At 47.3% G+C, this 25788-nt stretch overlaps 1 pseudogene across 2 annotated transcripts in view; it reads left to right on the top strand.

Annotated features, from left to right (window-relative positions):
- The window catches only part of LOC147700688 (epidermal differentiation-specific protein pseudogene), a 78214-nt pseudogene extending 56547 nt beyond the window's left edge, over positions 1-21667 (top strand). The window contains exons 3-4 of one of the 2 annotated variants that reach the window (XR_015297397.1): positions 10250-10347; positions 18433-21667. The product of XR_015297397.1 is annotated as an epidermal differentiation-specific protein pseudogene, transcript variant X1 (transcript). Of the gene's footprint in view, positions 1-8425; positions 8493-10249; positions 10348-18432 lie in introns of those variants that run through there. The other variant, XR_015297398.1, reaches the window with a different exon arrangement.
- Positions 21668-25788: the final 4121 nt, after the last annotated feature.

Here is a 25788-nt window from a genome sequence, read left to right on the forward strand (position 1 = left end):
TCCAACGCCGCTCTAATTTCTTCGGCCGCTTTAATGAGTGCCGTCTCAGTACTGTGCTGTTTACGGAACCCAAACTGAGAATGGTCCAGCAGCCCATTATCTTCGATAAACTGCATCAGTTGGACATTCATAATCTTGTCCACAATTTTGGCTGGGAGAGGAAGATGTGCAATCGGGCGATAGTTCGATGTCCGAGAGGCGTCTAGAGTGGCTTTCTTGAGAAGCGGGAGAATAGATGCCTCCTTCCAGGAGGTGGGAAATCTACCTGAGGAGAACATCTTATTAAAGATGTCTGTCAGCACAGGACTCACCAGATCCGCAAATTCTATCAAGAAAGCTGGAGAACAAGGGTCCAGTGGGGAGCCTGATTTGGAGGTCAAAATGAACTGGTGCACTGTGTCGACTGACACCGGGAGGAATTCAGTAAACGTGCACATATCGACCGGCGGGGTCTGTGGGTTGGAAGTTGGCTGAACATTTAAACACTCTTTACAGTTGTCAACAATATCCAGCACTTTACTTTTGAAGTTAGACGCCATGTCATCCACAAACTGTTGACTGCCTAATGTATTTAAGACCTTAGGGACCGTAAGTTTATTTATAATTGAAAATAGCTCTTTAGAAGAGTATTTTGCGGAGTCAATTTGAGTTTTGAAATATTTACTTTTCTCGGTAATCACAAGTGCCTTATAAGATCTAAGGGCTGTCCTGTAGATCTGCTTGTCCGTATCACGATAATCCATGCGCCATCGACGTTCCAAACGACGGCATTTCTGTTTTTCAGTTCGAAGAAGATCAGAAAACCAAGGTGCGGACGGTACCGCTCGGTTAACTGAAATGTTCTTGATAGGAACCGCTGCACTTATGGCCTGTCTTAGCCAATTGCTGTAGTTGTCCACTGCTTTATCAACATTGGCACAACCAGGAGGAATGGAACTTAATAGGCTATTTCGAAGAACAGTTTTGTCCACTTTATTCCAGGCTCTACGAGGGGCTGCCTTATGTGTGGTTATATTGATCTGCCGATAAATACTCCTAGGGAAGGTAAAACTAATAAGTGAATGATCTGACCAGGGGAGAGGAATCCCTTCTTTGACTTTGAGCCCATGACAGGAAGAGAAGATCCCATCCAGGGTGTGCCCTGCCTCGTGAGTAGGAGCATCAACCAGCTGGGTTAACCCTGCTGCACCTACAGTATCCAGGAGCACAGCGGTCTCTTTGTTTGTGGGGTCCTCCAAGTAAAAATTAAAATCCCCCAGAATGGTGAATTCCTCATTAGCTAATATAGTTTCAAGCATCTCGTCAAGATTATTTAAAAATTGCAATCTGCATGTGATAATGACTTTTGACACTGTTCCTGGCTTGGGATGGTCATCTTCACAGACACAAAGTAGGACATCCAGACCTCTGGAGCCGATCGCCGGAGAGGATCCACATTGATGTTTTGGAGGGAAGGGCCTGGTAGTGGTGGCACTTAGAAGCAGAGTTTAGGCTCTCAGAGGAAGCCTTTTGCTCTTACTGTTTCTACTCACAATTTTGAATTGTGTCAGAAATGCTGTGCAGGAGGGTTAGGAAAGGGACGGAGTGACGGTGTGTAAAGCTAGAATTGGGAAGAGAGGTCTATCTTTGTAGACTGTTATCAGAATCTCTAAAATATTGCAGATGAAGGCAACTGCTCTCCTCAGCATTTTTAACAAATCATTAAATTGTAAGATTGAGCTTTAGTTGTTAGATTTTAAAAGTTGTCTGCAACAGGGAGAATATTCATTTCTTGAGGCAGTGTCAGTACAAAGCCTGAGACCAAACATTAGATCTTTAGTGTTTGAACATCACTACACCCCATTGGCATGTCCACAATGCCATATGATATCCCAATCACAACAGGTCCTAGCAGAATAAATACCAGGAGCCTTTAGAACAGAGATACTGCCAAATACGCATTGTCACCTACAAATAATAAATCACTCTTTTTGTACATCAATGCATGTATTGCCTCCATGTTTTCTTGCAATATTACTGTCTCCATCACCATATGTTACATCTTTGCACCATGGTGCAAGGGTGTCTACGTGAGTCTACCATAGGATTAGTACTGGGAGTGTACACTTTCAGACTACAAAAAATAAGTATAGATCAACTTTTACCCTTTTCTAAATTTGATTGTGTCCTGTGAAGGGCAGCACAAGTACAAAGTCAGAAGAGGAAGGAAAAATGGTTTCCTTGCTCCTACTTCAAAAGGGCAAAGTTTTGTAACACTAAACTTTGTCTGCTTTTTTAGTAAATCAATCAATCAATCAATCAAATATTTGTAGAGTGCACTACTCCCCTGTGAGGGTATCAAGGCGCTGGGTGTGGGGGGGGGGGGGGAAGCTGCTACTGCTCGAACAACCAGGTTTTGAGAAGTCTCCTGAAGGTCAGCAGGTCCTGGGTCTGTCACAGGTTGATAGGGAGGGTGTTCCATGTCTTGGTGGCGAGGCGGGAGAAGGATTTGCTGCCGGTGGCCGTTCGGTGGATGCGTGGAATGGTAGCGAGGGCGAGGTCAGCGGAGCGAATCTGGCGGTTGGGAGTGTATAAGGTCAATCAATCAATCAATCAGTGGTTTATAGAGCATGCTACTCACCCGTGAGGGTCTCAAGGCACTTGGGGGGGAGCAGATCCAGGTCAGTCAAAGAGCAAGGTATAGAGGTCCTTCCTGAATGTGTGGAGGGTTGGGGAGCATCTGATGTTGACCGGGAGCTTGTTTCGGGTTTTGGCTGCAATGTAGGAGAAAGCTCTCCTGCCGGTTCTGTTTCTGCGGATGTGGGGGACCTCTGCCAGGGCAAGGTCGGCAGAGCGGAGGTTCCTCTTGGGTACGTGGAAAGATATTCGGTCATTGAGGTATTTGGGTACAATGTTGGTGGTGAATTTGTAGGCGTGGGTGAGGAGTTTGAAGGTGATCCTCTTTTTGAGCCAGTGGAGGTTTCGTAGATGTTTGGTCATATGTTTGTTGCGCGGTGTCCCTAGGACGAGCCTGGCTGCGGAGTTCTGGATGGTTTGGAGTTTGTGCAGAAGAGTTTTGTTGATTCCATCGTAAAGCATCGCCGTAGTCTAGTCTGCTGGTTATGAGTGCGTGGGTGACGTTCTTTCTGCAGTCGGGGGATCCATTTGAAGGTCTTACAGAGGATGCGGTGGCAATTGAAACAGGTGGACGTAACGGTGTTGATCTGGCGGATCATGGATAGGGAGGGGCTGAGGATTATGCCAAGGTTCTGAGCGTGGCCTGTCGAGGTGGGTGGGCCCCAAGGGTGGAGGGCCACCGGGTGCTGTCCCGGGCGGAGGTGCAGGGTCCGAGGATGAGGACCTCGGACAGTTGAGTTTTAGGCAGCTATCTTTCATCCAGGCTGCTACATTTATCATTCCTTCCTGGATGCAGATTCTGGTGTCTTCTGGGTTCTTAGTTAGCAAGAGGATGAGCTGGGTGTTGTTGTCATAGGATACGATGCTAAGCCAGTGATGTCTGACGATGGCGGTGATAGGGCCATGTAGATGTTGAAGAGCGTCAGGCTTAGTGAAGATCCTTGGGGTACTCGCAGATGATGTCAGTTTGATCCGAGAGGAGGGGGGGGGAGTCTGATCCTCTGGGTTCTGCCGGAGAGGAAGGATTGGATCCAGTCGAGGGCGGATCCCTGAATTCCTGAGTTGTGGAGTCTGGCGGCTAGCTTGCGATGTGAGACGGTGTCAAAGGCTGCGGAGAGGTCTAGGAGGATGAGGGTGCGGTGTGTCCCTGGTCTAGCAGCATGCGGATGTCATTGGTGGCGGCGAGGAGTGCAGTCTCGGTGCTGTGGTTGCTACGAAAGCCAGACTGGGATGCGCCTAGGATGGAAATTTCTTCAATGAAGGCAGTCAGCTGGGCGTTCATGAGTCTTTCGGTGACTTTGGCTGAGAAGGGGAGGAGAGCGATGGGCCGGTAGTTCAACAGGTCGGCTGGGTCGGCCATTGGTTTCTTGAGGAGTGGTTTCACCTCTGCAAACTTCCAGTTGTCTGGTTAAATGCCAGATTTATAGTCGATCCTAGTTCAGGTGCGATGACAGCGGCAGCCCTGTGGAAGATGTGAGGGGGGCAGGGGTACGTTGGGGCCTCTGAATGCATCTTCTTCATGGTTGAGGAGATGAGATTGACGGACGCAGGGGTACAGGAGGTGATGGTTGGCTTCTCAGCAGTGGTGGGTGGTGTGGTGCTGCCTTCTGCAGGCTCGCTGAAGTTGTCATAGAGAGCCTTGATCTTCAGGTGGAAGTAGGAGCTCAGTTTGTCGTAGAGTTCCTGGGAGGGTGTGATGTCAGTGGCTTCACAGGTGGGTTTTGCGAACTGATGAATGACGCTGAACAGTTCCTTGACGTTGGATGCATTGGTCTTGACTTTGTCTCTGATGAAGGTTCTTTTGGTGTCTCCTATATGCTGGTGGTAGTCCTTCATGGCACTCTTGTGGTTGTTCCGTGCTTCTGTGGTCTTCTGATCTGCCAGGTTTTTCCAAACCACTGCAGGCGCATCTGGCTTCTTGGAGTTCGGTGGTGAACTAGGCAGCCTTCAGCGGGCATTGTTTGGTGGTGTGTCGGAAAGGTCCCAGCGGTGGAATTCCCTGGCAGTGGAGTTGGTGTCGCTCGTGGCCTTAGGGGGGTCTTTTAGGAGGGTGGGGTTCAGGTGTTCCTCAGTGACCTTACTCCAGTTCCGTCGTGGCAGGCTCGGGCGGGCTTAAGTGCAGTGGGGGTGTTGAAAGTGAAATGGATGCAGTGGTGATCCATCCAGAGGGGCTGGGTGGTGTGGCTGAAGCAGATGTTTGATCCTCCCACGAAGATGGGATCGAGGGTGTGACCCGCTCTATGGGTTGGAATGCTGACGAGCTGTTTCAGTACTAGGTTGGAGAGGATCTCGAGGAGTGTGGTGGATTCAGGGTCCTGGCTGTTCTTGTGGTGAAAGTTCAGGTCCCCGAGCAGGATGTAGTCTGTGGAAGTGATGGCGTTTGGTGTGGCGAGCTCAGCGATGGTGGTTGCGGGCTGGGCGCCAGGTCCTGGCGGTCTGTAGATGAGGGTTCCGCATAGCATGGTCCTGGGGCTCGTCTGGAACTGGAAATGGAGGTGTTCTGTGTTGGAGTGGGGGTCGCTCGTGCTGGATGTGGAGAGTCAGAGGGGGGTGTTGTGTGCGATGACGAATCCTTCTCCTGGGTGGTGTGGGCAGTTCTTTCCGTGGATCTTGAAGCCGTCAGGGATTGCTGTGGGGATGTCGGGCCGGAGGTGGTGCTGGGCCAGGTTTCCATGAAGAATGCAACATCAGGGGAAAGGGTGTCGATCAGGTCCCAGGTCTCTACGGCATGTCGGTGTAGGGAGCACACGTTGAGAAGGATGCAAGTCAGGGTTTCAGCGGGTCATTCAGTAGGTGGCCCTTTGGCGACTGCGGGAGTCTTGTCGACGGTGAAGGATCTTCAGCAGTGTCCGCATGGGAACTGTCCATGTGTCATGCTGTGCGAGGATCTTACGCAGTTGGTGTGGCCTCAGGGGTTGAGAGGGTGGAGGGTGGCTGAGTCATAATGGTGGGGACCAGGAGAACCAAGGTTCCTAGCACTGGTCGTGGTTGGGTCATGGACGGGCGCAGACGGGCTTGACTTAGGCACGTCTTCGGTGCGCCAGCGGTGCTACCACGCAGCGGTCGCCATTTAGTACGTGAGGGGGGTGGGAGCAGAGGAGTGGGAGGCGGGAGCGGAGCTGAATGGGTGCGGGGCCGCTGGGGCAGCAGTGGCGGAAAAGTAGGCACACGTACGATGCAGGAGATCCGCAAAATACAGAGAGACAGTAACACTAAGAACAGTAAAATACAACACAATAAGAAGGCAACAGTCAGGCACAATAAGGATGAGCAGGGGGGAAACAGCAATACCGAGAGGAACGCAGCAGCCTCGAACCCTGGGGAGAGAGGCTCAAAACTCAGCGACCTGGCTGAAGTGCGATGCCGCTGGGGTGAGTGCTACCTTGGATCAGAGGTCCAGTTGAGTCGTTTGTTGAGGTGTGCTGGTCCGGCGTCGTGGAGTACTTTGTGAACGTGGATGAGGAGTGCTCTGTGAGCGTTGGTGAGGAGCTTGAAGGTGATCTTCTTGTTGACGGGAAGCCACTGCAGGTCCCTCAGGTGGGCATTGATGTGGGTGTGGCGGGAGATGTCAAGGATGAGGCATGCGGTGGCATTCTGTATGCGTATGAGTGTCTTCTGGAGTTTGGCCATGGTTCCCGAGTAGAGGGCGTTGCCGTAGTCCAGCCTGCTGGTGACGAGGCCTGGGTGATCGTCCTTCTGGTTCCGGTGGGGATCCATCTGTCGATCTTGCAAAGCATACGGAGGATGTTGAAGCAGGAGGAGGATGCAGCGTTGACTTGCTGGGTCATTGACAGTGATAAGTCCATGATGAACCCCAGGGTGCGTGGGCGTTGGTGCAGCTCCCAGCGAGGCCAGCCAGCAGCAGTTGTCCCAGGTGGAGGGGTGGAGCCGAGGATGAGGACCTCCATCTTATCTGAGTTCAGTTTCAGGCAACTGTTCTTCCTCCATACGGCCACGGTCTTCATTCCTTCATGGAAGTTGATTTTGGCGGCGACGGTGTCTTTGGTGAGGGAGAGGATCAGCTGGGTGTAGTTGGCATATGAGATGATGTTGAGGTTGTATGATCGGACGATGTTGTCAAGTGGTGTAACGTAGACGTTGAAGAGGGTCGGGCTAAGGGATGATCCCTGGGGTACACCGCAGGTGATCTTGGTGGCTTCGGATCGGAATGGAGGGAGGTGGACTCTTTGGGTTCTGTCAGTGAGGAAGGAGGTGATCCAGTCGAGGCCTTTGTTGTGGATCTTTGCATTGTGGAGGCGTGTGCGTAGGGAGTGGTGGCAGATGGTGTCAAAGGCGGCCGAGAGGTCTAGGAGGATGTGGGCTGCGGTTTTGCCATTGTCCATCAGGGACCTGATGTCGTCGGTGGTGGCGATGAGGGAGGTTTTGGTGCTGTGGTTGCTGCGGAATCCGGACTGGGATGAGTCCATGGTGTTGTTCTCTTCGAGGAATCGGGTCAGTTGTCTGTTGACGATATTCTAGATGACTTTCACCGGGAACAGTAGCAGGGAGATGGGCTGGAAGTTCTTGAGGTACTTTGGGTCTGCCTTGGGTTTTTTGAGTAGGGCGTTGATCTCTGCGTGTTTCCAGCTTTCCGGGAAGGTGGCAGTCTCGAATGAGCTGTTGAGGATCTTTCGGAACCGGGGTGCGATGATGGAGCTTGCTTTGTTGAAGATGTGGTGGGGCATGGGTCTGATGGTGACCCGGAGTGGATGGTGTTTATGGTTTTGAGGGTGTCTTCATCGTTGACGTGGTTCCAGGAGATCAGTGTGACTGGAGGGTGGTGAGTCTAAGGTGTCGGCAGCTGTCGGGGGGTCTGAGTGTTGAAGCTGTCGTGGATGTCTATGATCCTGTGGTAGAAGAAGATGGCTAGAGAGTCACAGAGATCTTGTGATGGCGGGATGTCATTGGAGCTGGAGCTGGAGCTGGGGTTGGCGAGTTCCTTCACAATGTTGAAGAGCTCTTTGCTGTTGTGCGCATTGTTGTCAATGCGGTCCTTGAAGGAGGTCATTTTGGCGGTTCGAATGAGTTTGTGGTGCCTGGGGCTGGCGTTCGTGAGGGCTGTGTGGTTGTTTGGTGTTTGCTCAAGGCGACATTTCTTCTCGAGTCTTTGGCAGGGGTGCTTGGATGTCTGGAGGTCGGCCGTGAACCAGATGGCCCATCTGTTGGTGCTTCTGTTTGAGGGTTTCTTGATCGGCGTGAGAGTGTTGGCACAATAGGGTTTAGCATTAGAATCCTTGGGTAGCTGCATGGAATGGCCATGCTCCACCCATGGTATGCATTCTTGGTGCTGAGTAATTGCATTCATTTCATGTTAATTCCAGCGCTAAACAAGTTTAGTGATGGAAAGTAAATCAGCATAAAAGATTTTGTGCCAATTTGTATCACTTTTGTGACACTATCACGTTATAGAATCCTAGTAAATTTCCCCCACGGTCTGTAGAAACTGGTTAGTCACTAATGGCAATGGAGTGCTCACCGAAACTGCACAATGGTATTCTCATGCCATAAAAGAAGTCATTGGGAATAATTTGAAAGAGATAAAAGAAAAAAGGAAAAAATGCAAGAACAAATGGGGAATCAATGTTTACTTTTAGCAATGTTAGTGCACTGCTATGCATTGCTATGTGCTTCATTCTTGTTACTTGTAAACCTGGCAATTGGGTAATTCAGGAAGGGAGTTTTCTAAGCAGCACTTTGTCAGCAGGTCTGAAAAGGCTGGTCAAGGTTGGATTTCCAATTAAATTTGCAGCCTCTTCCTGGAGGCGTGACAGGACAAGGAGGATAAAAAGCCACCAGCTGTGTTGGAATTTCATCTAACCAGAGGCTCATCTTTGTCTACACCACAGAGACCTGCACCGGTTTTTAGAGGCCCTTTGGTAAGTTTCAAGAAATGGGGTTTATTTTTGTATTTAACACATTCTATGTGTCTTCTTTGTTAGCCCAATGCTAGCGTTACTATAATATTCAGGAAACAAGCTTCCGAGGACCGGTTTCTGGCATTCCAGCCGTCTTCAGCCCGGCTTGCTTGAATCCAGTGGCAAAGTGAGCAAGAGACTCACGTCTGAGCATACCCTGCCACACTTATGGCGGCAAAAAGCGGTACAAAAGGGGTTGGTGATGGACGGAGCATCTAAATCAATCAAACACTCACACCCAGTAAAAAGATCTGGGTTTAATCCATCACCGTTCTTTAGCCCACTCTGCCACCCCAGTTCAGACATGGCTATATGCAAATCAGTCTGACCCTGTGCCGTCCATCACCACCCCCTTTTGTACTGCTTTTGGCCGCCATAAGTGTGGCAGGGTATGCTCAGACGTGAGTCCCTTGCTCACTTTGCCACTGGATTCAAGCAAGCCGGGCTGAAGACGGCTGGAATGCCAGAAACCGGTCCTCGGAAGCTTGTTTCCGGTCCAGGGAAGACATGGCTTGGCAGTTCGGGCTGGACTGTTCCCATGAGGCACAGGGTCAGACTGATTTGCATATAGCCATGTCTGAACTGGTGTGGCAGAGTGGGCTAAAGAACGGTGATGGATTAAACCCAGATATTTTGACTGGGTGTGAGTGTTTGATTGATTCAGATGCTTCGTCCATCACCAACCCCTTTGGTACTGCTTTTGGCCGCCATAAGTGTGGCAGGGTATGCTCAGACGTGAGTCCCTTGCTCACTTTGCCACTGGATTCAAGCAAGCCGGGCTGAAGAAGGCTGAAATGCCAGAAACCGGTCCTCGGTAGCTGGTTTCCGGTCCAGGGAAGGCATGACTTGGCAGTTTGGGCTGGACTGTTCCCATTAGGCACAGGGTCAGACTGATTTGCACATGACCATGTCTGAACTGGGGTGGCAGAGTGGGCTAAAGAACGGTGATGGATTAAACCCAGATCAGTTGACTGGGGGTGAGTGCTTGTATTGTCAACGCTCCGTCCATCATTTCCTTTGGTTTTTCTTTGTTTAGAATGCTGTCACCCACTCAGCCTGCCTCTATGCCTGTCTCTATGCTGTATCACATAGAATGTGTTGATGAAGTTGAAGAAGGAGTCTCTTGTTTTATCATGCTTGAGGTCAGTTTTTAATGAGTATGTCGATTTTTTCTGTGGTGTAACACAGCAGTAGGGATCTCTACTGCTCCGTCAGTTTCATAGGTGGCTTTAAGGTAATTATCCACACCTTCCTGCAGGAGGCAGCAGTGGTGGGTGAGTCTAGTTCACTGAATGGGGATAAAGGGCATGGTGTGCAGCGTGATTGTCATCATCTTTATGTCAGGTGCGGCCTCTTCATTTCTCATTAATGGCACTTTAGGAGGTTCTTGTGTGTTTGCTTCTCTTTTTGGATATGGATCTCACTCTCATCATTACAAATATTTCTTTAACACTCCCACGTAGCACACTAGGCCAGGTGTTGCCTGCTTGCCACACTGTGCCTATTAGATATGACCAGTTCTCTCAGCATAGTTAGTTCTGCAGCACTAAAGGTACTCTAGTCTCAAGTAGATATTTTAGTTGTTTCCTCAAGAATATTCCACAATGGTAGCAAGACCTGGTGGCTACTGCTGTGGGGCTGTTGCTTTCACCAATTCAGCTTCAATTAACTTACCTTAAAATGTTATGTTGTCAACATTGTCTCTCTTCTCTTTGTAGGTCCATTCATTATTTCTGCCTAGTGTGAGAGTGAGTTAAGAGCCAGAAGGAGTCCACTGGAAGCCACCTAGGTCTTTGGGAAAACAATTTGTGGAGAGGTGAGTGTGATAGCTTTGTTTCTTATGTGTGTTGATGCATACTACATAATGCAGCTTTGTCGTGGAATGCCTTTATATCACCTTGTCATTCCAGACTTTGCAGTTGGTGTCTGGCCTTTTTTGATGGAGACACTATGTTCTTGAACTGGAAATAAATACTTCAAATTATTTCAGTGTTAATTGTATTCACTTCATTATTTCATAGGTTCCTTATGAGGAAGCAAATGCATGGGAGGCATAAGAAATAAAAGGCCTCTGTTGTCCATGTTGCCTACTTATTTTTCACAAGAGGACATACTCTTTAGAGACTTGAGAGAAAGCGTTGTGGAATCTGCTAGACCTCCACTGAGAAGATGCTGATGCACTGCAGCGACTCCACTCTTTCTTTAGTGAATCGCCACTGGATGGTTCATTTATGTTATGTTCCAGTGGCATTGTTCGCTGATTTGTTTTTGCATGTATGGGCAGCTTACCAAGTTCACAGCTTTACTTCACAGTATTGATGAACTAACCATTGGAAATGGATTGTGTTTGTGCTTACACTGCAGTGCTGGTCACATCCATACATGCTAGGACAGGTGCCTAGCCCTACTGTACCCAGAAGGCACTGGGTGAGTTGGGTACGGACTTTCCTCATTATCTAGCTCTGCTCCAGGGTCTGTGTTATTGGGACACAACTGGTGGAAGTGCTGTGTAAGCTGAAGGATATGAAGCTGCGCTGCCAATTGCAGCATCTTTCCTCCCAACCATATCGTTTCCAGTGTGTTAGATCAGGATAACCCTAAAATCTTACATGGAATGTACCTCAAGGTGCGGGTCAGACCACATGATAGCAAGCATGGGCATGTTAACTGTTTCCCAGGTTCCAAAGGTATTAATAAAGACATTTGAAAACTTGATAGATGTGAAGCATGGTGGTAGGGCAGTGGAAACCCGGCTTATGGAACAAGACCGCCTCTGGTGAACGTCACTTCTTGTGCTTTTGTTGCTTTTTACTGCTGTCAGACTTAATTTTTAATGTTTGTGTTGGCAAAAGAACAAACAAAGAGGCAATACGAAAGATAGGTGAAAATGTAACATATAAGGCAGAACATCATATCCATTCAGTCCATGAAAAAGAGACAAAGATCTTGGCCATGATAACCAATGTGCACAAATTAAACGCAGAATAAGCAGAAATATTTAAGAATCAGCAGTATCAGTTTGATTCCGTAGTATTAACTGTTAGACATAAGGGCCAGATGTACAACCATTTTTGCGGCCGCAAAGGGAGAAACTCCTGTTTGTGACCACAAAAAAGGGCAATGACATGTACAAATGATATTTTGCCGGTCACTGACTCGCAGAATAGGATTTGTGACTCCCGCTATTAGGAAGGGGCATCTCTTCCTAATAGCAAGTCACCATGCCATGTACAATTGTTTTACAACCGTATTTGCGGCTGCAAAACACTAGCAGTTTACCACCAACTTCATTCCTAATTGGGTCGTAAATTGTGACAGCCTCCTCATTATTCATGAGGCATGCAATTTGCGACTCCATTAGTAAATTGCTAACAGTGTCTGAGGCACTGTTATACATCCCTATTTGCGAATCGTAAATTGCGAGTCACAAATACGACGCAATGTGCAACTCACAAATTGGTGGGTCATACATCTGGCCCTTAGTTTCTAAACCATTCTGCTGTCAGACTGTCTGCAATTGTTTGCCAATTATTCAAGGCCTTGGTCCTATAATATTTTGATGGACACTGTAATAGATGTACAAATAAAAGATAATTTATCCAAAGAATTAAAAAATGTAGGAAAACACGGTTCAGTTCTTTCTTTTATTCTTGACTTCCAAAATCTCCCTTTGGTGAAGTCTCTAAACCAAAAGCATGACATCATTGCTTTATCCATCACAAGTTTTAAGATCTTTCAATTGCTTCCTCAGGCCTATGTATAAACAATGTTCTCAAAATTCATAGATTGGATCACATTTCATCCATTAATCATAATCAATATTTGTTGCTAGGTGTTTCTCTTATGTCAATCAATCGATCTTTCAACCAATCAGTACTTGTTTGGCGCAGGTACTTATCCATGGTACTTATCCATGGTGGTCTGAAGGCACTGGGGGGGTGGGGGGAATGCAGGTCCTGATGTGATTCAGTTAAAGAGCCAGGCCTTGAGATCCTTTCTGAACAGGGTCAGAAACGCGGATAGCTAGAGGTGGAGAGTGTCTGTTAGAATTGGGGTTCTCTGGTTGGCACAGGTAGGTACTTGTGACAAGCAGGGACCCTCTCCTCCAGTCAGGGCAAGGAAATTACTATTCCAAAATAACCCCTGATCACCCTCTAGGCAGTGTGGCGCGAGCAGTCAAGGCTTATTTCGGAGGCGATGTAAGTTAAGCAGTTGTGACCACATACAGTAACCCAGTGACAACACTACAAATGGACACCACACAGGTTTTATATCAAAAATAAGTATACTTTATATAGAGTTATCACAAGACCAATAAACAACAAAAAGAATCCACAGTACTATTGAGTTTGAAGAGTTCAGGTTAAAAAGGCTTAATTCTAGGTTCTGTGCGACAGGCTACAGCGGTGAAGAGAACACAGAGTCTAACAAATCCAGCGGACCGCGGCAGTCCGGGCCCACTTAAATGTCGACAGACTCAAACACAGTACCTTTTCCTTGAGGTGGCCAGCACGGATGTGCGAGCCAGTTCCGGTGTTCGTCCCAGTGCAGAAAAAGAAAGCGTTGCAGGTCACGGTGTCTCTTCCGTCGTGGTGCAGGCTACAGCTCGTTGACGGCGTTGGTGAGCTCAGAGCTTGCATTGTTCGGGGCGGACGCTGGTGTCGATCAGTCCGGACAGCGGTGCGAGTCGGACGGTGTGTCGCGAAATGTGTGAGGCGGTGCCCAACTCCAGTGCGATCACAGGACTCGAAGTCAGCAGCAGTGACCGCGTCGGTCAGACCAGTTTGAGTCGGTGTAGCGAGGCGTTACACGTCGCGTTGTTCCTCCGGTCACAGTGCAGGCTACGGCTCGTTGACGGCGTCGAGACTGAGTCGGTGAGCGCAGAGCTTGCGTTGTTCGATGCGGACGTTGCTTGATGCAGTGCCTACAGGACACAAGGCCGGTCATGAGGGTTGGTCACAGCTCCCTGCCTGTGTAGCCACTGGAACAGCAGCAATTCACAAAGGCTGGTGAAGTCCACAGGTCCTGGGACTTCGGTCAGGGGGCAAGGTCTCTTCCAAGCCCTTGGAGATCTTTTTAGCACAAGTTGAAAAGCAAAGGTAAAATCCACAAAGTCCTTTCTCCTCTCTAGGGAGTTCAGGCAACCACTGCAGGCCAATCCCCCAAGCAGCACTTCAGCTTGGGAATAGTCTCTCCTCAGTTTCTTCAGGTTCCTTCTCCTCAGCAGAGGCTTCTTTTTGTCAGTTCCAGGAGTGATCTAATTTCATGGGATCAGGGTCCCAATACCTATACCCCCAAATCCTTTGTTCTCTGAGGGGAGAGGGGCCTGTGCCCAGTTTCTGAAGTACTCTGTTTGCCAGACCTCTCCTTTCCTTTCACCATGCAGGGCAGGAACATCAGACGCCCCACAGGAGGTGGAGCCAGCATTGTGGAAGGCAAGTACAGTCCTAGAGCACTTTCTTGACAGTCTTCCTTCTCTTCTTTCAGTGTGCAGGGCAGAGACATCGAACGCACCACCGGTGGTGGAGACAGCACTGTGGGGGGTGGGCACAGTCCTATTCAGGTCCCAGGTGCAACTTCTCCCTACCATCTCGATGCAGATCTCTCTATTCACCACCGGGCTGCCCCAGCCTGTCTCCTGGAATCCCCCAGCCCTGTCATTCACACACCCAGACAAAGGAATACACAACCTAGCAGAGGTAGGCTTGAAAAGTTAGGCAAGCAAATACCTACTTTCTAAAACTGGTATTTGCAAATACAGAATATTAAAATATTAAAATAATAGTCCAGGCATACTAAACTCGAATTTCTACCATGTTCTCAGAGTCAGTTAGGATTATAAAATGTAATAATTCTACAGCCCATTCTGGCCTATGGAGAACAGGTAGCCTTGCAATAGTGAAACACGAAAATGGCTATAATTCACTATTAGGACATGCCACACACTTCAGGGCTTGTCCTACCTTATACTTACAATGCACCCGGCCCTTGGACCTACCATAGGGGTGACTGATATGAAGAAAAGGGATGGTTTAGGGACTGGGAAGTGGGTGCACTTGCCCAGTCAGCATGACAGTACCAGACTGGACTCAGGTTCTGCAAAGGCAAACCTTAGAAATGTTTTACAACGCCGCTTCTGTGGGTGGCACAACCAGTGCTGCAAGCCCACTAGCGGCATTTGGATTTGCACACCCTGGGCACACTCAGTGCACTGTACTAGGTTCTGACAAGTGAACCAAATATCCAATCATGTAATCACCAATTCATACATCAATTTACAATAGGGAGAGCATATGCACTTTAGCACTGATCAGCAGTGGCAAAGTGCCCGAGTCATAAAATAGCCAACAACAGGTCAGACAAAATAGAGGAGGGATGGCCCTGCAAAAAAGGCCAAGTCCAACAGTGTCTAAGACATGTATCCCCTCAATCCACAGCACAATTCTCAAAGGCCTCAAACTGTTACTTTGTTGGAGAGATGTTCAGTAAATCAGCTTCTAAATTTCGGAGAATTCTAGGATGGAAGTTAGCTAGCCATAGGAGGGATGCACTCTTTCTCTGCTCTAGCACAAATAACACTAGAATTTCTGCAGTTCCACGTTCACTCTTCTTTCCTGCCCTAAAGTCTGAGAGTGATGGAAGTAGGGAACTTTTATATCTATATCAAGTGCAAGTCAAAAGCTGCGCACAACTTTCAAAAGAACTGTCTTCCATTTTCAACGTTAAAGAGTGTACTAAGAGTTGAATTAACAGTTTGACTTGCCAGGGATATTTGTTAGACCAGGTTTAAATAGAATCATGTTGATTATTACCCTTACATTTATATCTGTGGTCAGAATGTAGATCCACAACAAAACTATAGAAAAAGTAGTGCCAGTGTGGGCAAAAGCCATTGAAGGCCCTTGTGTCTTCACTGGTAACCCTGGTTTTGTTGCTCAATGCACAAGTGGTAACACAGCAAGAAGCATCTGCCTGTATGCCATTCCCCATAAGTGATGCTGAAGTAAATCCAGGATCTTCACTAAACCTTTGTTATACATGGATGTTCTGTCAGTCTTGATCATTAAATAGGCTTCAAGACTTATTAGTACTTAGGCAAGTATTTTTAAACCTTGTCTTGTTGAAAGGCTTTTCTTTGTTTTAAGAACTGTTAATTTGTTTGCACCTGCACTGCACTGATAGTCTTCCTTATCTATTTTGACGTGCATCGCTAAGTGCTCTCCAATCCACCATGGTCTTTACTGTTTATTGTGGAGAAAGTTGTCTATTTTACTCACTTCTTGCTGGGGTCTACATGGGTCAGCAGTCTAGCTGTGCTTCCCAAGTCCCTTTTAAATCAGCCGCCAGCATCTATATGGATGTATTAGTTCAATTCAAATCAATTCGTTCTCAGGCAAGGATTTTTAAACCTGGTCTTGTTGAAAGGCTTTTTTTGTTTTAAGAACTGTTTATTTGGCTGAGGTTTTTGGAGTTGAGGGTTAGAAGGTCCTGATCGTTTACTCGCCAGAGGAGGAGCAAAAATGTGCTTGTTTAATTCCTGCCCTTGACAGGGGGGAGACCCCTAACCCCCTAATAAGTACAGAGTTCAAGAGGATTGTCTGGGCAAGAATGATTTTATGAGTCGTTGCAGGAAAGAATTCCAATTATGCAATCATTTGTGTGGTTTGAATTATTTATGAAAGAACTATCACTCTATTCTTAAGAGTGAGTGGAGAAACAGCCAACACGTGTTTCGCCCCCTTACATGGCCTTTCGGCCTGGGGCTTCCTCAGGGCGTTTAGTAAAGTAAAGTATAGAAAAAGTCTTTTAAGTCAAAACGGTCCTAGGATTTTCTGAGTCAGGGCATAACGCGGGTCCGAGTCGTGGCCGTTAGTAGTAGTCAAAGAACTGTTTATTTGGCTGCACCTGCACTGCGCTGCACTGGTTGTGTTGTGTTCCTTATCTATATTTACGTGCGTCGCTAATTGCTCTCCGTTTTACAGCGGTATGTACAGTTTGTTGAGGAGAGAGTTGCCTATTTTTCTCACTTCCTGTTGGGGCCAACAGGGGTCAGCAGTCTAGCTGTGCTTCCTAGGTTCCCATTTAAATCAGATGCTGGCGCCAATGTGCAAAGGCAAGCTGGTCTGCACCCGTCTGCGCCCGACCGTCGCCTGCTCCTTCTACTACAGATAACAAGTTCTTGATTAGAATTACCTATTCTGCTGAGAAACTAATCTATATGGGAACCAAGTTAAGGGTTCGACCCTCAAGGGCACCTGTTTCAAAGGTAGATTTCCATCTCACCTAGACCCTCTATCCTGGGTCAATGCATGCGTATGGGGAATCCTGGTATGTGGCATCCAATACACCAAATGTCACACATTGATGCTGAACATATACATCCAGCACTTTGAGATAAGTGAGACATTTGCATAATGACAGACTTCACAGGTTTACAAGCAGAGCCACTGTGCATCTTCCCCACTAGAGTTACAGGGAAAAAGCCAAAACACAATGAAAGCAATCAGGTGTCATCGGCTACATTTTCTTCATGGCCAAGCAGCGAGGATGGTAGTCTCTCTTGTAAGTTAACAACTTAGGTTAAAACACCCAGACGAGAACTCTGCTGGGAATATAATCCTAAAATAAATGAGTTCACATCACAACGACCCCCTGCCACTGATCTCCAGAACAGAAACACATAGGTGTGGTCAGAAGGATGGCAGATAAGTAAATTGCTGTTGTATTAATCTTTGACAACCTGTGGTTGAGTTAATAATAATGCAATATTTGTTTCCTTTCCATCTCACATAGGGGCACATTAGGATGGCGGGCTGCCCGCCATCCTCGTGGAAAACGGGACCGCCCGCGATCTGAGCGGCGGTCGGGCAATGCATATTATTATGCACCCGCCACACTGGGTGGCGCATCATGCAAGTTTAACATTGCGGCAGGCGGTGTTTACACCAGCACCCGCCGCAATTTTAAAAATGCATGTTATGCATTTGCATACACAAAGCGGCAGGCACTGCGCGGTGCCTGCAGCATTGTGTATGCAAATGCAGAGGGGTACAACAGGTACACCCCATGTGCACCCCACACCTCGCCTTCACCATGGGGGCCTGAAAAAGGCCCCCAAAGTAAGGACCGCATGCTGAAAGGCATCTAACGAAGCCCATTCTAATGTGGCTTCAGGTGTATGATGGACACCGCCACCATAAAAACCCTTTTCCACCCTGGTCGCAAGGCGGAAAAGCGGCCGACGGTGTTTCCGTCCGCCGCGGTCGCCCCGCCATAGTAATATGGCGGGTGAAATGGGTGGCGGGTGGTCAAGGATGTCGGGCGGATCGCCACCGCCCACATGGCGGTGGCGATCCGCCCGACATCCTAATGGGCCCCATAGTTTTATCAACTAACACACAATTTAATATGTTGGTGTTCCAGCGTCACTTCACATTTACTTCTGTGCGGGGTTAGGGAGGAGACATTATTGACATTTTATGATTATTTGAGCTAATTGTGTTTTATGTAATTTGCAAGATTACATTTACTGCTCACGAAACTGCTATTGACATATACAGTGATTGTTTTATAAGTAGGTGGCAGCATCTTTGTTGTTACAGTGGAAAAGCAAACAGCACTCTGGTCAATCCAGTGACTTCCTCCCACTGTTCCTTCTGGGCTTTTTCTGATCTTCGCTGTTAATGAACGCTGAGGAAATGTTGCAGCAACTGCTTCGTCTGTGATGCCCCTCGATTATTCGGAAATGAAGCTCTTATTCTTTAAAACCATTGTTCAAAACACACAGCAGCATCTATCATTCATAGTGATAAAAGCGTTCTTTACAGAAGAGATTAGCAGTGTTGCAAATTTGCACAAAACCCTGCTTTACCTCCACTGACTGGCTTCTGTTTTGTTACAGGGTCAAATAAGGGACCACATTGAAGTTCCCACAGCTGATGGCCATGGACTCAATCACTGTCTATCAAGGGTTGGAATTCGATGGACTCCATAAGACTTTTACTGCAGATGTTCCAGATCTGACGATTGAATGCTTCAATGACTGCACCTTGTCTGTGAAGATCGTCGGGCAGCCCTGGATCCTGTACGAGCATTGCAACTATCAGGGAAGGTTTCTAGTCTTAGAGGAGGGAGAACACGGAATAGTTTCCCTGATTGAATTGTGGGGCCAGATATCTTCTCTTAAGCTGATCACTGATGACCTGAGCAATCCCAAGATCACAGTCTATGAGCATAACTATGAGGGGGGGAAGGCGTTAGTGCTGACTCAAGAGTCCAATCTGGTGTTTGGAGGCATGGGTGACAAGATAAGCTCCCACAGAGTCCAGAGTGGGGCATGGCTTCTGTACGAGCATCCAGACAGACAAGGAAGGAGCATTATAGCCAGGGCTGGTGAATATTTGGCAAATTACTGCGATATCGGTTTCAATGACCAAGTCTCCCATGTGTATCCGCTGCGCCCTGGGCAATGCTCTGTGACAGCCACACTTCTGTGGGACAAGAAAAAGGTAGAGAATGAAAGAAACATTCAGATAGACCAGTATTCATACAAGAACAGCTCAGATATCGAGCAGGAGCTCACTGCCACTTCTACCAAAGAGTTTGAAAAATACACCTCCCATAGCTTTGAATTCAGCAATGAGACCACAATAAGGGCTGGAGTCTCCTTTACTTTGAAAGGAATAGTCAATATTGAGGCAGAGGTGTCCAACACCTTCACAGTGAAGAAAGGAGAGTCTCAGTCATTCACCACCAGGAAGAAGTCAGAGTTGAGCTTGCCGGTGAAGGCTCCGCCACGCACAAAAGTGATTGTGAATTTCATGTACAAGGAGGTCACAATCTCAGTGCCGGTGGAGCTGAAAATCACCCGGGCCAATAAAACTTATATCGAAACTGGAACATACCGATGTGAGTCTGGCACAGAAATCAGCATTGATCTACAATCTCTGCCAGTGGCATAACACAAAATGATGGAGCCCCCCTGTAAAATGTGATAAGGGGCCCGTCATCTCCTAGATTTCACAAATATTCATTAATGTTGGGCTCAATGGGATCTCACTGAAGGGTCAGGCCCAACCCCCTATAATGCAGTTGGCCTGCTTGGGAAAGCATAGTGACTGTCTCGAGCGTTTACCTATTTTTTAGTCCACGCCATTGCAAGGCGTGCAATGGCTTTTGAAGGTGAGGGGACCCCTCCGAAACAAGGACCCCTGGGGGCCCCCCACATAGGGGGGTCTGCGGAGAACTTCGTTAAACCCCTGGACCCTTCTTCTAAGTTGATCCTAGTAGCCATATGACAACATTGATTTGCTATTCGTTGGGTGATTGCGATTGCATTTTGCTCAAAATTGAGAAATCTGCGAATTACCCTTTCCTTTAAAGATGCCATTCTCCCAGACGTCAACCTGATACAGAATGTACTATCCGCTAACCCAACTTTTATTAAAATCCATTGAAATATAGAGTACAGACAAGCTATAATTCCCTAACAGAATCTCCAATAATGCCATATTGATTTAGGGACTGGTTGTACACACCGCCCCCTTGAAGCAGGGAACCAGTACTGCCGGATGTAGCTAAGTTCCAATGTCTGAGTGTACACTGTATAACCTCAGCCAAACCTGTACTGTGATTAGCAAGGGTTATGTGTGCTTTTATCCTCAGGTCCTTAGAAAATGCCATCCTGATACACGTCACTTACTGGCAGTGCTTCAAGGGTGTGACCCCGAGGTTTACTGCTGTATCAGTTTCTGTCTGTTTCCTGTTAATGTCATACTCTGGCCACAAGGTGTCACTGCTGCAGCAATATGTGTTTCTTCAGAACATGAGACAATGTAGCATGATGACTATCCAACAAGAGTCTCTGCACCAAACACCTGTGGACACAAAGCTGTTTCACTCCTGGAGAAAAGTAACACTGTTGGAGTACGTGTACGTGAAACACAGACATGGCTTGTGCTTCCAATATCCCAATCATCGAGTTCTAATCAATCGTGCAATAAAAAGTACACAAATGCCTAATTAAATTAAGGTGCCCTGGGTAGTGGAGCGGCAGAGCGGACAAAGTTCATCAAAGTAGTTAGCAAGCTTGGCTCTATTTATGACTTTACTTATAAACACCCAGACGCAATAAACCTTTAAAAATGCCCATGTAGGAGACATTCAGTAGAAATAATTGGTACAGAAGCTGTAGGCCCAATGACGGCTGACTGAGCGACGCCATAAACAGTTTAGTGATGTCACAAAGACGTGTGGGGGCACAAACCTCGGGCTGACCTAGTGCATTGTGCCAGTTCTTCATAACAGATGGAACAGTTCATACGTTTTCAAATTGATTTATAATTCATGAATTGAACTACCCTTTAATAAGACATGGACAAGTTCACAATTCTTAAAAATGATTTATACTTCATGAATTGTACTAGCTTTTAATAAGACATGAAACAGTTCATAATTCTTAAAAATGATTTATACTTCATGAATTGTACAAGCCTTTATTAGTAGATGGAAAGGTTCATAAGTCTTAAAAATTATATATACCATCATGAAATGTACTAGCCTTTTGGAACAGTGTGAGTTTTGAAAATGATTTACACTTCATGAAATGTACTTGCTGAGACACCAAAGCTGTTAATATTTTGTTGAATTGATGTGTGTGGCAAGAGAGTGAACATTAGTAAAACAAATGCAGGTTGGCTGGTTTCAAATGTTTATGGGTGTGAGGGGTAAATACATAAACTAAATGAAGCTGACTGGATAACCCCAAAAAAACACATTTATTTCACAAGGTTGTAATGAGTAGGTGCAGGCTTCATTGATGTAATTAATGTACTGCATCATCCATTCATTCAGAAACATTTATGTGCATCTCTACTGGCTATGCTGAATTTTAGGTTACTTATCTGTTTTTGTTATATTGTATCTTAAGCTGGTACATTTAGGGGTTCTATGTTCTCATTTTAAGACTGGACAAGTAACTGAAATCACTAATTTTTTAATCAGCCTACCATTAAGATAAAGCTAAGAGAGATAACTCATGTAGTAATTAAGGATTCTTTTTGGCAATTCATTGATCAGGGTTTGGCTTCACGTCTAATTATTTTTGTTATGACTAATAAATCTCAGTTGCAAGTGGCTCAAGCCTGGTCTTGTAATGAACTTTTCATTCACTTTGGAGACCTTCATTGTCAACATTACAGCACCGATGTGTGGGCAAGGATGGTTTGAGGAGCTCAGGCTCCTGATGGCTTTCACTGGGTGCTTGCCTTGAAGGCTTTCACTGACCAAAGCTTTCAGAAGACAATTACAGTGTAAGAGAAAGTAAAAGGTGCTTGCATCAAAGGATTCCTATCCCACACTTAGGGGCACATTTACAAGGGCACTGCACCACTGGAGCATCACTTTTTCCGATGCTCCGGTGGCTCATGCCCTGATCTATATTTACAAGGCAGCGCTAAGCCACTTTGCGTGGCTTGATGCCGCCTTGTAAATATGGCCAGTTTTCTGCAGCAAAGGGACGTGCAATGGGTCTTGCTGTGGGCATTCCCCATATTTACAATGATCTGTAAATTAGAGGCAGAGCCAAAATGCCTTTCAAAAGCAGGCATTAATGTGCCACAATGAGGAGAAAGAATTGTATTTCTTCTCGATTTTTGCTTTTTTCTGTGTGTGCTGCATTCGGCCCTTCCCTGTCACGGACACTTGGCCCACCGCACAAGTGAGATAGAATTTTTATCTGGACACCTGGGAAACACGGGTTGAAGGAAACTTGTGCCGGCCCAGTCATCCCACAACCAGTAGCGTTCGGTGGAGGGAGTAGCTGCCGGTCGGTGACATGGGGAGGGGGAGGGGGAGGGTGGGGCATAGTAATCTATGGATTGTGGAGGATTACAGGTAAGTAAACATATAAATAAATAACATTAATTTTGTTGCGTGCACTGCATCAGCAAAATTTGTTTTATTTATATGTTTACTTACCTGTAATCCTCCATAATCCATAGAATACTACCCCCACCCTGCCCCTCCCCACGTCACCGCCCAGCAGCTACTCCCACCACCGACCGCTACTGCCCACAACTGTCCCACACAGAAATGTCAGGAAAAAATATGTTTTTGGCAATCAATCAAATTTACGAGGTCTTCTGGTTAAGTAAACCTTGTGAGATTTACACAAAACATGCCACATACTATTCCTTCACTGACCAGTTTCCAAAAAGAAGGTGTTCACTAAAAGAGAGAGTGTGCACTAATGGGAAAAAGCAAAAAAAAAAACCTTATTGAACACCCATTCACTAGTCAATCACTGGCATACTGGTTGGATGTGGCACAAGGGTGAGTAAATGGTGTATAAAGAAACGTTTATTTACCAGACTTTATTAAATAAAATCCGCAATAGTCATCGTTAATACTTTCAACATCATTAGAGAACCACTGATTTACTGCTCAAGAGCTGTAAAGTTACGTCAAGGCACCAACTACTTTACAGTCCATTTGCATGCCTTTCATGCACTACCCGCAGAAAACCATTAAGACTGCCAGCTTCAGACCCACACAATCCAACACTTACATTGATAAACAGAACCATTCAAGGTCCATCACTCTCAGAAGCCAAAAGGACTAACACACCAATCCCACCAAGATGCACCCAAATATCAAACAACTGACAAACATGCCACAAGCAAGTCAGTAAACATTCTGGCTATTAGCCACCAACACACCGTCAGTCCAGGCACACTGCCAACCAAGCACCAGGCATTGCACACTACCAGCCAAGCAGCAATCTACACATACTGCCAGCTAAGCACTAGTCCACACACACCACCAGCCACACACACCACCAGCCAAATGTCAGTCCACGCACACTGCCAGGCAAGAACCAGTCCACGCACACAACCAGCCAAGTGCCAGTCCACGTACACCACCAGGCAAGAACCAGTCCACATACACCACCTGGCAAGCACCAGTCCACAAACACTGCTTGCCAAGCAGCAGTCCACACACACCACCAGCCAAGCACTTATCTACACACACCCCCAGCCAAGCACCACTCCACACATACCGCCATCATATTGTTTTTAATAAACAAAGAAACACAAACCAAGAAGATGAAAAAACAACTATGGCTACAAATACAGAGGTTCTAACTATGTGTGGGTCAGCAGGTGGTGGCAGCTCCTGTTCCTCACTGGGGGCGTTGGATCTGCGTGTGGCTGCAGTGACTACAACTGTGGTTTTTTATTGGACTATTAGCAGTGCTCCTGCATGATTTCGATGCAGACACCCTACTACCCTTTTAACATTGTTTTTCTTGTTTATGTAAACTTATTTTAAAAACACATCTTACTGCGCACTTACTCCCTCTTGTGTGGCCTCCCCAGCCCCGGTCCATCACGGCTGCTTGTGCCGATTGTGTGGAGGGCGGGCGCCATCTTGGGTGTAGCCTGAAGGCTGCCAGACCGCAGTTAGCGGTCCAGCTGCTCGGGGGTGACTCCCATAAATTGCGATGTGTCCCCGTGCGCGCAGCGGGCGCGTCGAATGCGCGCCGAAGTCGCGCCTAAGTCAAGCCCGCCTGCGCCCGTCTGCGGCCAGACGGGGCTAAGGGCCCGTCCTTATGCCTCTTTCATCTCCTACTCCTCCGAGAGCCTTAAAACCCTACAAGGTAACTGGTCGCTTTCGACTTCCACCATCAGTACCATCTCCACCCTTGGTCTTACTCCTCCATCTGCGCCGCCCCGCTTCTCCCCTCCTCTCCCCTCTCCTTCCCTGTCCATTATTTTGCTCAACACCAGGTCGGCGGTGAAACACTATCAAGATCTGTTTGTCCTACTTGATTCCCACAAGCCGGACATACTGTTTCTTACCGAGACATGGTTCTGTGAGTCTTCCCTACCATCCATCTTAGCTGCCCTTCCCCCTGCGTACGCGGCCCTTCGGGCCGATCGCTCGGCAGACAAGAAAGGGGGTAGCGTGGCGCTCATTGCTAGGTCGGAGTTTAACTTTCAACTCCTCCCCTCCACCACTATCGACTCCACCGAGCACCTCGTGGTCCGCTCTTCCACCTTCTCTCCCCCACTCATTTGCTTGTTAACATACCGACCTCCCCAGCCCACTCCTTTGTTTTTACCTGCCTTTCAGGACCTACTGGCCACGCTGGCGGTTAATCATGCATCAGTTTTAGTATTAGGTGACTTTAACTACTGGCCTAATGATCTCTTTGAATGCCCAGCTTCCAAGCAATTTACAGAACTACTTCAATCACTGAACTTTATTCCCCACATTAAAGTCCCGACACATGTACGTGGACACGTGCTAGACCAAGTTTGGTCCCTTAATTATGCCATCTCTTCCATATCAGTGTCCCCATGCCCATGGTCGGATCATGCCCTCATCTCCTTTTCCCTTCACCTCGACCCTGTTACTAAGGACCCGTTGGTAAAAAACACCTGGGCACGGAACTGGAATCGCGCTGATCTTACCTCACTATCATCCTCGCTTTTAAACTCCTCACCTGACCTGGCCGGTTTACCCTCCTCATCACAAGCTATTGTGATTGATACCTGGCTTACGGGAGGCTGTAACACAATAGCCCCCTTCCGCCGGATATCAACCAAAAGACCTAAGGAGGCGAACCGGTGGTTCAACGAAGACCTAAAGGAAAAAAGGTTGTCCCTCCGGCGAGCTGAGAGATTGTGGAGAAAGGAGTATTGTCCCCTACAGAAAACGCACTACCTCACACTATTGCAGGAGTACAAAAAAGCCATCTTGGAAGCCAAAACTGCCAATTTTTCATCAAAAATTCTAGCGGCAGAGAACAAATCGAGAGAAATCTTCTCCATTGTTCATGATTTAGCCTTCTCAGAGAGGACCATTTCCAAACCCCCTCCTACCCAATCTCTGTGTGACTCCCTGAATCACTACTTTCTGGACAAAATTTCCAATATCAAGATTAACATTCCCCCTCCCTCTTCGACTTATGTTGATCCCCTCCCTCCCACTGTCCAAACCTGTCTACGCTCGATTCCCCCTCTCACGGAAGAAGTCTTTTTGGAAATACTCCCTAAAGTTAAGTCAGGTTCCCTGGCCGATATCTGTCCGGCCCGTATTCTCCAACGGATCTACTCCGTCTGCACTCAGCCCCCGATCACCTTCCTCAACAGCTCCCTTGCACAAGGGGTAGTAATCCCAGCCCTTAAATCGGCTTCCATTGTGCCTATCTTAAAGAAACCTGGCGCCAATTAACTACCGACCCATCTCCTTG

Source organism: Lissotriton vulgaris, chromosome 7 (genome assembly GCF_964263255.1).
Source record: "Lissotriton vulgaris chromosome 7, aLisVul1.2, whole genome shotgun sequence".
Taxonomy (NCBI): domain Eukaryota; kingdom Metazoa; phylum Chordata; class Amphibia; order Caudata; family Salamandridae; genus Lissotriton; species Lissotriton vulgaris.